The sequence below is a fragment of the Dermacentor variabilis genome, chromosome 11 (genome assembly GCF_050947875.1).
Source record: "Dermacentor variabilis isolate Ectoservices chromosome 11, ASM5094787v1, whole genome shotgun sequence".
Taxonomy (NCBI): domain Eukaryota; kingdom Metazoa; phylum Arthropoda; class Arachnida; order Ixodida; family Ixodidae; genus Dermacentor; species Dermacentor variabilis.
Genome location: NC_134578.1, coordinates 36,241,296 through 36,254,996, shown reverse-complemented (window position 1 = coordinate 36,254,996; position 13,701 = coordinate 36,241,296). Strand labels below are relative to the sequence as shown.

Sequence of the window (13,701 nt, the reverse complement as noted above, 5' to 3'; positions counted from 1 at the left end):
GAAGGAGAATATCACAGGTAACCTTATCACTTACGTCACAAGGATTGCTTCAGGTCAAAATGGCCTGACGCTAATGACAGATGGCGTACAGACAAGTGCTAAGTACGGGGAAAGTAGACACGTCCGCAACAGAGATTAGTAAGAGGCGATTGGAAGATTGGTGGAACAAAAGTATGGAAACGACAAAAAATGGAGACATACAAAAACAAAGTTCACAATAGGGGGTCAGAAAAGTCGGTTATGGGAATTCATCGAGAGTCCCCCCCCCCCTCTTTTTAACCTAGGTAGGACATTAGGCAGTATAATAGCAAGAGCTTCATGACCCAACCCACCGCCCCGTTCCAAAGGGGACGCTTATAACATCCATCCATCCAGCCAATCCTGCACACGTTAAACTTAGCGCAAGCCCAAGACGCACTTAGGCTTGTCGACGAAACAAACTGGGGCTACCTCTACGTAATGCCACGTTTCGGTGAATTTCCAACAAGACAGCGGGTTAGACGATGCAATCGTTTTGCGATCTGTTTGCATTTCAAGTGCAACCGAGTCCTTCGCAATGCCAACCTGACAACTGTGCCGCAGCGATCGCCGACAAACAGTCGAAAAATTCGATCAGTTAATCTCGTCTAGGAGTAACACGCGCCGAGTATTTAAGAAGCGCGACATTAAATTCCCAGGATTATCAGACCGCACGTCAAGGTCTGAACAACGGAGTGTTAAAACTTGGCAGCAGAGCGGCGCGCCCTACCTACCATTTAACGATCCAGCCAAGGCTAAGTACACGCGGAAATAACATGGAACACACGAGAACACTCAAGTGGCACCCAACCTAGTAAATGTTCACATGCGACGATCGCGCACACAGTTCAAAAGCACAAGACCACGTTGACACTTCGCGCTTTCGCACACACACATATTTATTAACTTCAACTAACACGCGTTTGTCAACGCGCATGAATTGCCTAACCATCTGTGTAAACTTACATTTACTATTAGAAATGTTCAAACGGGATAGCCAGTGAAAAACACGGAGAGTTTTCCACGGCGCTAGTCCAAGCGTTCCGCATAGTTTTAACGAGCGTCACAAAATTAACAACAACGCAGGCTAAGAGCGGCGCAATTAGCTTTAAAAAAGCTATACAATCACAAGTGCTCGCAAGGGTTGAAGTTCAGAAAAACTACACATTTTGAGAGAACACAAGGAGAAACTTGCCGGTCCGCCGAATGAGTGTGGCAGCATGGAGCAGGTCGTAGAGAAAAGGAAACGTGATCGCAGAAACAGCTAAAAGAAAAGGCGAAATGAAATGACATTGCTAACATTTGATAATTAAAAATATTATCAAGGCGTGAGAAACTAAATTTTAATAGTTCAGCCTTTATTTGCGATTATTTTTGCAAGTTTATGAGCCTAAACTTTATCCAAATTTTTTTCTGGCCTGCTCTTTTGGCAAGTTGGCACAGCCGCGCAGGGCCGCTGGATCGACGTTCGCTGTCTCAACGGCGACCCAAAGCGAAACTTGGGATGCAATTCCCTGTATCGTGAAGTTGCTCAGCGCTTTTGCGCTTTTGGTGTTAATAAAATCCCGTTGAAGATAAAGAAAAATTGCCACACACTATCGTGCGTAGCGGCGTTTTGAATGGCTTACATGTGTTATGTGATCTAACATGGAATGATTACAATGACACCTGTTCCGGCGATTCTTATCTGAATTAAATAAAATTGAACCACTTGAGGTCACGCCCCCTTCACCTTCCCACGCAATAGCTAGTGCATATATACAGATTCACTTTAAGTTGAACAATAGTGTATTTTACACTGCATCCTAGGTTACCATCGATTAAAATTTTAACAATCACGTCCAGCACGCAACTGTACTGCAGTTCATTCTTGAAGGAGCCTTTGTATCGTGTTGATGAGTTGCTAACGATATAAACGTGCTCAAGATGTCGACTCATGAGGTCGCGGGTAAAAATCCCGACCGCAGCGGCCGCCTTTCGATCTTGGCGAAATGCAAAAGGCCCCTGTATTGGGGGCCCATTAAAAGTTCATTGGTGGTCAAAATCAATCCAGAGTCCCCCGCTACGGCATATGCCTCGACAATCAAATCGTAGTTTCGGCACGTAAAACCCCAGGATTCAATTCAAGACATTGTATCGATCCTGGGCAGCTTACACTTCTAAACTGCAAACTGCTGTCGCGCAGAGGCCATGCCCAGTTTCTTTATCGGTAAGAGCAAGCTGGAACAGTTTCTGGGGGAACACCCCCTAGACAGAGGCTAACATCAACAAGTCCAAGACTGGCTTGACAGAGGCAACTGAACTGCTTCACCGAACATGGAACCAAAGCATGCTAACATAATCTCACCTCACCCATGTTTAACTGGGCATCACAGGCCACAAAAGACAAACGCGTTTTTAGTTGTTTAATAAGAGATCTAGATAGTGGCACATCTTGCGTGCATTACAACACAACCAACAGAAGGAATGAATGGCAGCCAGAAACCGCGAAAACATTGAATCCAGCTTACGTAATTATTACAATACTGGAAATCTAGCTGGCCAAGTAAATGTAAGATTGCTCGACTGCATTCTTTTAGCAGAAGGACTAAAGGTATAAACAGGAACAGAATACGACAGAACTAACACTAGACTACCGACCAGTGCTTGACTTCCAAGAATGATGTAAATACATGAAAGCAAGCAATAAATGCAGTGCATGCACTTCTACACCAGTCAAAACATGCTGCCGATAGTACTTTGCGCATGTGGTACAAGGATACAGATGCTGCACTTACACAGTTATTGCATTCTCGTGTAATGCAGTGTGCCTCGTAAATTTTTCTTTCTGTCTCTTGTGGGTACAGTTGAGGAACCTAGCTGTGCACCTGCAAAATCAATATTTTACGTCACAACAGACACACACGCACGCACACACACACACACATTTATTGTATCAATAAAAGCTATATTTTGGTGAAGCAAGTTACCCTTAGCCTTCTGACAAAACGCACTTTGTTGTGCTTTTATAACCAGAAAAAACATACATTCAAGCATACGAAAACCAATGTCTAATTAATTGATTACTACATTAGTTATGTTCCCGTTAAATAACGTTCCATTCTCTTTTTTGCATGACGGTACTGTCCATGGCCAAAAAAAAGGAGAACAAGGGATCCTAATTTTCCACGATGTAGAATTATGTTGAGCTTTGTGGAGCTAAGCAAGCAATACATAAACATGGAGCTCGTGTAAAGATTTGACGTAGTAGTCCTGCGAAAACCCGCAAGGTGGAGAGAAGTAATAAAGGGAAAATCAGACATCCACCCGTTCGTAGCAATTGCTACAAAGGAAACCCCAACGGGTTCCTCGAAAGAAAAGCCTCACAGCTGAAGAAAAATTCGTCCTGGTCCGGGACTCGAACCCGGAACCACCGCCTTTACCGGGGCTGCCGCTCTACCATCTGAGCTAACCAGGCGGCCCGCAGAATGCAGGGTGAAGTCCAATGGCAGAGTGAAGGACAACACGAAGCAAAGGCAAGTGTTTGACGCAGTAGTTCGGCGTACACTTGCCTTTGCTACGTGTTGGCGTAAAGCAATCCCCATACGTGGGCCGTTCCCGAAGATAGTACAATACCGGCCCGACCCGCGGCGGAGGTGAAGCAGGCTCTAAGCACTCCCAATACGTGGGCCGATCCCGAAGACAGTGAAATACCGGCCCGATCCGCGGCAGAGGGGAAGCAGGCGTTAAGCACTCCCATACGTGGGCCGATCCCGAAGATGGTGAAATGCCGAACCGACCCGCGGCGGAGGTGCAGTTCGCCATTAAGGGGCCCACACACACGGCTTCGCTGGTCATCCTCCTTCACAGAGTGGAAGGGCACTGAGATTTTTTTTTTTTTTTTGCTTACGACACGAAAATTTCCTTGGACGGTAGAGGTATACAGCTTCGCTGTGAGAAGGTAAGCCTATAGCCCATTACAATGTCAGTGCATCCATGTTCACTCGCTTTTCCGGAAAGCGATGGTTTGACGGATACATTAATCCCCATGCTAATTCAACTGGTGACGCTGATTCACGCGATGAATGAACGAATATGTGCAGATTGGCTTTTCCGAAAAAAGAAAGCAAAAAGTAGGCTCAAATTTAACGCTCGTGTTGGTCTTCAGCCTGTGTCTGCGTTCGCAGTATCACTTTTGCTGCCACAGAGCGTGAACAATTTCTTACGTTAACGTAGTTGGTGGATATCCACCATCAGAGATGCGGCACAACAAAAGTCGCCATTTCGTCCGAGAGGCCAAGCATTCATAGAGATAGGAAAGGGCTAAACAACTACACGAAGTAAGGCTCATCGGCCGTATAAATTGCAATAAACATTCACTTACTATCTAAATTACTTGTCATAATGTCAAGCGAATACAGGCAAGCATGAACCGATCTCACTCTTTTTCCGTGAGCACTAGCTGTCGCAACGCAGGCGTGAGGAAAGCGCCGGCATCGGGGAGCGAACGCTTCGTACTGCCTCTGGATTCACCGTGTTGCCGAAACAACATTAAACGACCTCCAACCCTAGGCGCACGCAAACGCAGCCCGATCACCCCACCAACCATCTTGGCTCTCCCTTAGTCTTTGCACCGGCGCACATTACCTCCAAGAAATGGCGTGCGGGTCGCGTGTGCACTCAGCCGCGCGGGAAGCCTGCGCAGCCATAACCGGGCTAGATGAGAAGACTTGTGCTCTCCTCCCATAACGAGCGCTTGATCACGTTTCTGCTCAACTTTGGGCGCGCCAGAACACAGCGCGCATCAAGCCACGTTTCTTGTCGACTCACTCTCACATGCTTTCCCTCGCATCTTGCACCACCACAAATTGGCATCCGTAGTGACAGGACAAAGTCGTTTGTTACGCTGTGATTTTTCTAAATACTAGGAAGGATGAATGTGCGAAAGCTACCGTCATATACAGAACGCATGGACTTGAGGGGAGTGGAGTTAAAGCGTGGTACGCGGAACAAGCAAGAAGCGCGAGCACGTGAGGAGCGGGCGGCGGAAAGAGAAGCGACAAGGAAGCAGATAGAACTACGCGAGCGAGACTAGAAAATACAGTTGCTGGAATGTGAACGAAACGCTAAAAGGGCCGATATAACATGTGGCTGAAGAATGAATTCGTCACGGAGGGTTGCGTGATAGTCAGTGGCGTAGCAACAGGGGGGGCCGGGGGGCCGTGGGCCCCGGGTGCAAGGGGCCAGTGGGAGGGGGGGGGGGTGTCATACGCCTTAAGACATCCCTTTTTCCGCTGGCTTGACTGGGCGCAAATAGCTAAGAATGCTCCGGTATCCAGTAGCCCGAGCTCATGTACCCGATGTGTTGCGCCGCGGAATTGTCGGCTGCAGCTCTATCAACACACCATGAAATAATTTCACGAATGTGCGGGCTAAAACACTTAATTCGCAAAATGGTCGCTAAACTACTCGCCTTAGCGGAACGTTTCATGTGGGGTGCGCTCGTGCTGTGCGTTCATGCTGGGAGCAGGAGTCGCTAAACATACAGTGAGGCGTTGTAAGGCGTTGAGGCTCTTGGGTCTCTCTCCCGTCCATAACGCGCAGCGAAGACGAACAAAGACCGCACCAAGAGGGCGTTCAGCGAGCGCGCCCGGCGTTCTCGTTTACGGCGAAGCGTTCGTTGAGAGTGACGTTGCATAAGTGCGGCCGTCAAAAGTCGCGAATGGGATTCTCTGGATCGTCTTCAGACTCGGTGCAGCCGAAGCGTTTGGCGGCGTGTGACTCGACAGGCTGTATATAGTCGCGGGCGCCGCGATGTTCAGCTCGCTTTTACTTCCCCTCTCCCGCTCGCTCCGAGAAGCCGCTGCGAAACCAAGGACCGCATGACGGATTACAATGAAATCACGAAGGCCTACCGCTTGGCTCGCAGGACTCTTCCACCCCCGCACCCGAGACTGAGTCGAGCGGAGGCGGTAGTACTGAGACAGCTCCAGACCGGATCGCTACCGAGCCCGAAACTGTTGAATCGCATGTACCCCGAGACATATCCGACAGATATGTGCAGAGTCTGCCGGAGGGAGACCGCAGACTACACGCACATCTTGTGGGACTGCATTAAATATCCAGAAGACGCTAACTCAAGAACACTCCCACCGCGGCTCGAGGCAGCCGCGAAGAGCTACGACCGAGACGATCAGCTCTGGGCCGTCCAGCAGGTCCTCGAGGCGCTCGAAAGGCACGGACCCAGCGAGCCGGCAACGGCGAGCGGAGACCCGCGCCGAGTAACGGCACCTTCGAGGATGACGTAGGCCCTCGTCGGGGCGCACGAGCGCCCAACTGCAGGCATAAATAAAGTTTCTCCAATCCAATCCAATTCAGAAAACTGTTGTTATTGTGTGACTTCATGTCACAAGTACACTGTGTGTGTCAGCTGCACAGAACTAAAAAAAAAAGTGAAGTTTGTAAGGATATTTCCCGATATTCTATGAAGTTATGTGTCTGTGATTACTAGGAACTCGGTAGCGTGAAAAATATGGCAGGTAAGTAATAACAATATCCTTAATAATCCCCTAGTTAGTACGTATAGAGGAAGCACTTCAATTCCAGAATTGAGGACTCAAAGTCATATTATTAACTCAACAAAAACTTCTTAAACAATATCGTTTTGGGTGATACAACCTACCGTACTTTGGCACTGCGGGCGGCGCCCAGTATGGCATTAGCGAAAGAAATATGAAATAGTGGACCAGTGAGGTTGATCCCTCAACCCTCTCCATTGCGAGTGCAGACCAACAGGTTTCGCTGGCACGGGCTTCATCGCGGTCCTTTTTCTTTTTTTTATGGTGACGCCAAGAATCGACGCGAAGCGTGCTCTAATCTGTTCCCAATCTTTCGGGGGTACCGCAGCTAGGATAATCACGTTTGTCCGTATAGCAGCAAATGAAAACAAGGCTTCATTGATCACAATGAAGAGAAGTCGTAATTGTCATAACATTGGCGCCCGTGCAGCAGGGAGGCAGGTGGCGTTTTCCGTTTTTCTAATATGGTGGGGAGATCAGCGTCGCTGAGACACAATTCAATTTTCGTTTTCGTTCAGGGCTGCCCACAGCCAAAATACTGCGGGCCATAGGACGATTTTTGTGAAGTTGTTGTTGGACAAGATATGAATGTCGGCCTTCAATTTTGCAAATGCATTGTTGCCGCTAAAATTGGTAAATAAAACTTTACAAAAATTTTTTTTACTTGTGACGTGAGCTGTATTTGCCACGATGCCGCATTTGTATTGGTTACCAAGCCTTACAGTCTGACAGAAGATGTGCACATGCGCTTATCAAAAGTTATCAGTGCAGCACACTGTGTTATTTAGCGCAGAAAAAACAGCGTGTATTGGCCTTGAGCTCCACCACTGGAAATGCTGGCGCCACCGTCGGCGTGACGTGCAATTAGCGATCACGTGGACATAGCGGCCGCGTCGGCTGCTTCGGGAGCGCCGAAGCGAGCTGGAAAGGAAAGTTTAAGCATGTTTAAGTTCCCTCGTACGCTGCGGTCCTCATTTAGTGGCGAGAGTTTCCCGTTTCGAGTGTCTCCTTTACAACGATTGAAAGCACTAGAATAGGTAGTGGCTGCCTTTGAAGGTGCGCAACATGGTAGGCTACTGCTCGGTGCCGCAGTGCCGGACGTAAGCAACGGAGCCCGGTGTCAGCCTTATTAATACGTAGCCGCAGGACAAGAAGCTGCGTGAACCTTGGCTCGCGAAACATAAAACCGGCAAACAGTCATCGGCTACAACTCGGGTATGCAGCAAGCACAGTCGCGAGGAAGATTTCTGCTACGGCGCCGGGTCTGCAATGTTCGAAAAACGCCCACTGTGACGCTCGTCCGAGTCCGCTGCCCGACTAATGTCATGACGGTTTGGTCTATGAACTTGTCGATGCTATAGATACTGCTAAGTTCACTGGAGTGGACCGGGAGTGATAAGAAGCACATTAAAAAAAAGGCATGGCATATGGTCATGTTTGTGTTATGAATTAATGCACTGGATTACAAAAAAAGAAGCAGCGGGAAATCGCACGCTGAGAACACCGATAAACATATAGTGCGACGCAACTCGAGAAATAATATTGAAACGTCCAAGAATTTCGAAAAAAAAGAAGATTGAATCGTCGCGACGTCCGGCACATCACAGTCCCCGTAGGCATCGAAGTCTCTACAATGAAATTATTTTTGAAGAGCTCTGATAGCGCCCACGCAACAATGGTTGCTTGTATACTGTCAAATGCTCATATTCTGCGGCCTAAAGCTCATGGCACGGTGCGAGAACGCGCGCGCGGAGAAAGCGAAACAGTGCGCGAACAAGCATGCAGACGCGCAGTCGGTCGCTGCGAAGCTGTGCGATCGCTGCATTGAGGCTTCATTCTATTACGCTCCATTTAGATATACAAACACTATAAGAACATATTTCACATTGTTTGGTCTCAGCGTTTGCCTACGTTTCACGCAAGAAGCCGGTCCGGGAGACTATATACATCGCTGCAACCGCGCACAGTGGCGTTCACTGTACGTGTTCGGTAAAGATATAGCGTCTGTAAACGATTCTGAGCTTCCAGTTTGCCCAAGACTATTATTTAGACAGTAAAAAACTTCTCTCGTTTCGAAAGTACTTACAGAAATTTCCGGGAGAGCTCCCGCGTGGTGTTTTCAGTGAGCGCTGACAGTAAAACCTATGAGGAACGCGCCGCGTGATCCCTCATACTACGCCAGCTAGGCGCTTCCGATAGATGGCAACTCCGTAACTCCTCGCCGCCAATACCTGCTGCATTCGCGATCTCTGGGAAAGAAAGCGAAGGAGAGGGGGACCCGGGGAACGTGCGCGGTATCCAAGGCGGCTGTACTAGTGCTGAAACCCGGAAATTGTCGATATCCTCGCCTTCCTCGACTACAGCCGGGGGAGGGGGGGGGGGAGTGACAGAAGACCTATGGGCCCCGGGTGCCTGACGACCTAGCTACGCCACTGGTGATAGTAGAGTCTATGAAAAAAAGTTGAAGAAACTGTGTTAAAGAATGGTCAAGCAGTTTTTGTTGTGGTGGCCTCAGGTGGCAGCTCGAAGTCCTTGCACTCGGGCGGCATCTTCGGCTTGCCACATGGCCCAGAGCTGGTCTTCCAACTCCGAACTTTTGAGAGCTGCCTCCCAACGGCGGCGACGTCGATGGAGGTCTCTGGTGGCCCCCGCAGTTGGGGCGGCGTCAGGAAGAAGCGAGCTCGAGGCTTCGTACTCTGATGACGGCCGCGGTTATGGACGCGCCGCAAACGGAGGTAGTTTCAGTACGCTTGTTGCCGGCACATTCCCAGAGCATGTGCGTCGCAGCGTTGCTCTCTGTCTTCAAGCTTTACACTAGTCAGTTGGTTATAAACCTGGGTAGCGGTGATGTAAGGCGGCGGGGCTAGGGGAGGTGTGTGTTTGGAGCAAGCGTATAAGGTTACGGCCTCATCCCTGTTTAATTTATCGTGTGGTGGCAGAAATGTGCTTCTTTCGAATCTGTAGTGTTGGATGAGGTCTCTGAACGTGGTCAGGCGATCGCCATACGCCCATTGTGATTCTTGTTGCTGCATTTCTGTCGTAGTGTCCCGATCCTGAAGATACGATGTCCCACTCTCGGGGGCAGCGCGTAGGGTATGCACAATCTGCGGCGTCTCGGCGTGTGAGATATCGAGTTGTGGCGTGGGCCGCCTCGTTGCCCGCGAGCGGGACATCGGTGTGCGCCGGGGTCCAGAGGAGGAATACCGTAGAACTTTGGGCTTGCGAGGGCGACGTCGAATCGCCGTCGTCACAAATATGGAGTATCCGGGCCGCTTCCCGCGAGGCGTGCCCGAGCGCGAAGCCGCGGATCGCCGGCCTGCGAGTCGCTGATCACGAATGCAGCGTTCGGCACCGCGGCGAGTGATAGGGCTATCGCGGCTTCTTCGGCCGCCTCCGCGTGTCCCGTGGTCACCGTGGCACTTGCGAGGCACTTACCCGTGCGGTTTACAACCGCGATCGCGTGTTCGCTTCTCCCTTCTCCATATCGCGCGGCGTCTTTTGAAGCCAAACTTCTTTTGAAGGTCGCTTGCTTGTTTGTTGCGTCTCCCCACGTGGTGCGTCGGTTGCATGTTCTTGGGAAGCGGCGGGATGATCAGGCAGTCGCAGACCGAGGCCGGAACCGCCGACTTTTTTCCATGCTGAATGTGGTATGTGATGCCGAGCGACTCTAGGATGCATCGACCTGTCTTTGTCTTCGATAGTCGTTCGTAATGCGCAACGTCGTGCGCCTCGATTAACTCAAGTGAGTTGTGAAGTCCGAGCTTTAGAAACTTATCGGTGCTTGCGTTGAGTGGAACGCCGATCGGCCTCTCAAAGCCTTTCGTATCATACACTCGACCTTGTTTTTTTCGGACCTTATATATCAACTTCAGGTAGGAGGCAACATACGTTGTACGGCTTATCGCGCACACCTGCGCGAGACGGATCGCGCACTGTTAGCGCATACCATTGCGTCTATTCGTGATGCGACGCGAGAGTCGGATCGTGTCATCCACCGAACGACGAAGTCTTCGCACTGTCTCTCCGTTACGGTCATCTGCGTGCAGGTGTAATCCTAGGATTCTAATTTTGTCTATGTGCGGTACGGTATAGTACCGTCTGCCAATATAACGCGTATTTTGGAGTATTCCCGTTCCTCGTCGCGCGGGGTTTTACTACCTTTGCTTGTGCGTTTGTAGATTAAGAGCTCGAACTTGGTAGCCGAACACTCGAGGCTCGTTCCTCGCAAGTAATCCTGGGCCGCATCTACTCCCGCCTGTAGTGTTCGCTCAACGTGACCGTCACATCCTCCCCCGGGAACTCAGAGGGTGATGTCATCTGCGTAGAGACTGTGATACAATCCTTCTACTTGTGTTAATTTCTCGGGTGAACCGAGTAGAACTAAATTTAAGAGTAATCGTGATATGACAGAGCCTTGTGGCGTGCAGGCCGGACCCGTCTCAAGTTCCGGAGATTCCTCGTCGCCAACAACGACGCGTGCGGGCCTGCCCGGTAGGAAATCTCTGACGTAACTGTACGTTCTTTGACCTAGACCTAATGTTTTTACTGTTTTTAAAATCGCTTCGTGTTTAACGTTGTCAAAGGCCTGTTTAATATCTAAGCCGAGAATTGCCTTAGTGGAGCTGGTAGTGTCGTCTACGATCTGGCGTTTCAGCTGAAGCAATACGTCCTGTGCGGAGAGATCGCGGCGGAATCCTAGCATGGTGTGCGGGAACGCGTCGCGGTCCTCTAGAAAGTCGGTCACGCGCGTGAGAACTGCGTGTTCCATGGCTTTGCCGACGCAAGACGTGAGCGAAATAGGTCTTAGATTATCGAGCGTAACTTGCTTGTCCGGTTTAGGAATCATGATAACGCGGGCCCGTTTCCACGCTTCGGGAAGGGAGCCCCCTCCCCAGCACTTGGTTGACGTAGGTCGCGAGTCGGGAGATTGACTCGTCGTCTATAGGTTGCGGAGAGTCTTGCTGGTAACCCAGTCCGGGCCGGGCGCCGATCGGGTGTTTAGTTCGGACAGGACTATCCGAATTTCTGCTTCGCTCAATTCCGCGTTAAGTTTCTCGTTTGCGACGCCGTCGTATGCGGCGTGCTGCATGCTTTCGGCCTTCTCAAAGTAACGGTCACGTATTGCGTCGAGGTAGTTATCGCCTTTATAATCTCCTACTAGCCTACGAGTCTTGTGGCCTTGAGCGGCCCGAGTCTCCTCCGGATCTAATAGGTGTCGAAAGAGGCGCCGGCCAAGCGCTCGCCTCGGTCATCTTCCCCTCGAGGCCGTTGCGCGTGCCTTCCCACTGTGCCCAAATACCTGGAGTGCGTGTTCTTCGATGTCTCTGTCCAATTGTGCTATGCGTTTGCGCAACGCCTTAGTATGTCTTTGGCATTTCCATCTCTTTAGGAGTGCTCGCTTTGCTTCCCACATGTGTAGGAGCCTGCTGTCGATTATTTCGAGCTTCGCCTCGGGCGGAACGTCGCTAGTTGCCCCGTCTACGTCCCTTCTGAGCGTCTCGGTCCATTCGTCTATGTCCGTAAACGGCTCACCGCCTCCGCCCCCCCCCCCTTCTAGTTTTTTACGGAACGTGTTCCACTTCACGAGTTTGAGTTTACGACCTTTGCCTTCAGGGTTAGTCCCGTTCAAGGGAATTTTTTTCGACAGGATGCTTATGACGCAAGAGAGATAATCGATTTCATGGAACTTATATTGGCAGTGCGGTTATAACAGGACCGGATGAAGTGAGCAGAACGATTTTGTACCGGGTACCATTTCATTTCATTTCATTTATTGAAGCCTTAAAGGCCCGGAGGCATTACATAAGGCGGGGGCAAACAAAGTATGAGGAACTCTTCATCACGCTAAAGAGGGAAAAGAGGAAGAAAAGATAGACGAAGAATAGAAAAGGAAACAACGCTCAGAAGGGAACCGAGCAAGCAGTACTATCATCAAGATCACTGTAAAGAAACCATAAAATACAACAAAATACATACTACATAAATACGGGTGTTTCCATCTGTGAAGTAACCAAATTGTTAGTGCTTTGATCCCAGACTGGAGTGGCGTATCCTAACGTAGATCGAATAAGTGTTTTACATAACAAGAACTTTAAAGGTGAAAGTGCTGCTGAAAAGTTACGGTGTGGAACCTAACATTCGATGAGCCTTTTTAATTATCCTCACAACATGCAAAGACAAACTTAGACTAGATGTGATATGAACACCTAAATATTTATAGGAGGAAACCGTGGCTAATGGAGAGTTGTCCAGATAATACAGAATATGACTACTAGATGTACAAGAGACATGCATCACTTTACACTTGTTAATATTGAATTCCATTGGCCAAGTATTGCATCAGTTAGATATAAAAGACAGGTCTGACTGAAGAAGGTTAGCGTCGTTATCAGTAACTACTTCACGAAAAGTTACCCAGTCGTCTCTATACGTTCGAGTTAAAGCACGAGATGGAAGCCGGCGATCGCGGCTCAATCTGGCGTGCGCGAACGAAGAAAGCGGAGAGCAAACGCGCCCCCTTTCTGTCGCGCGAAAGGCCATGGGGGTTAGGTTAGGTTAGGCATGGGGAAAGGCCATGGGGCCATGGAGGAGGGAGAGTGGCGACGTTGTGCTGCGGTAGCGTGTCCGGCGGCAACTGCGCATTTCACGACGGGGCGCCAGGGGAATCGATGTTCGCTGCTCAATCTCGCGCGCCATATCTGGACCGAGGCGGGGAGGTAGAGAGGGAGAAAGGAGGCGGGGTGCGGCGGCTTCGACTCCGCCAACAAGTGCGTACTTGGCAGGGCGAGAAAGGTCCACCGCTGAGAATGGATGCATCGACTTCGCATTTACAGCCGTAATTTGGCTAGAATACAGGGGCAAAGAGTTTCTGATTCGCCCTCGTAGAATATTCTCTCCTGAATCCAGCCTGTTCTCTTGGTTGGTTGAAGTCAAGTGTTGCCCTGATTCTTTTGGATATTAGCTTGGCGAATATCTTACACGATACGGAAAGCAAGCTCATCGGCCCCTAATTCTTCACTTCTTTCATCTCTTCCTTCTTATAGATGAGAGTAATGTTTGCATTTTTTCAGCTACCTGTTACACTTGAAGTCGTGAGGCATTGTGTATACTTGTAAAGGGCCGCAAG

General features: G+C 49.7%; 2 pseudogenes; both read right to left on the bottom strand.

Moving 5' to 3' along the window:
- Positions 1-1,238, bottom strand: part of LOC142563212 (ubiquitin-ribosomal protein eS31 fusion protein-like) — a 41,434-nt pseudogene extending 40,196 nt beyond the window's left edge.
- LOC142563211 (ribosome biogenesis protein NSA2 homolog) overlaps positions 1-13,701 on the bottom strand; it is a 58,410-nt pseudogene that overhangs the window by 4,029 nt on the left and 40,680 nt on the right.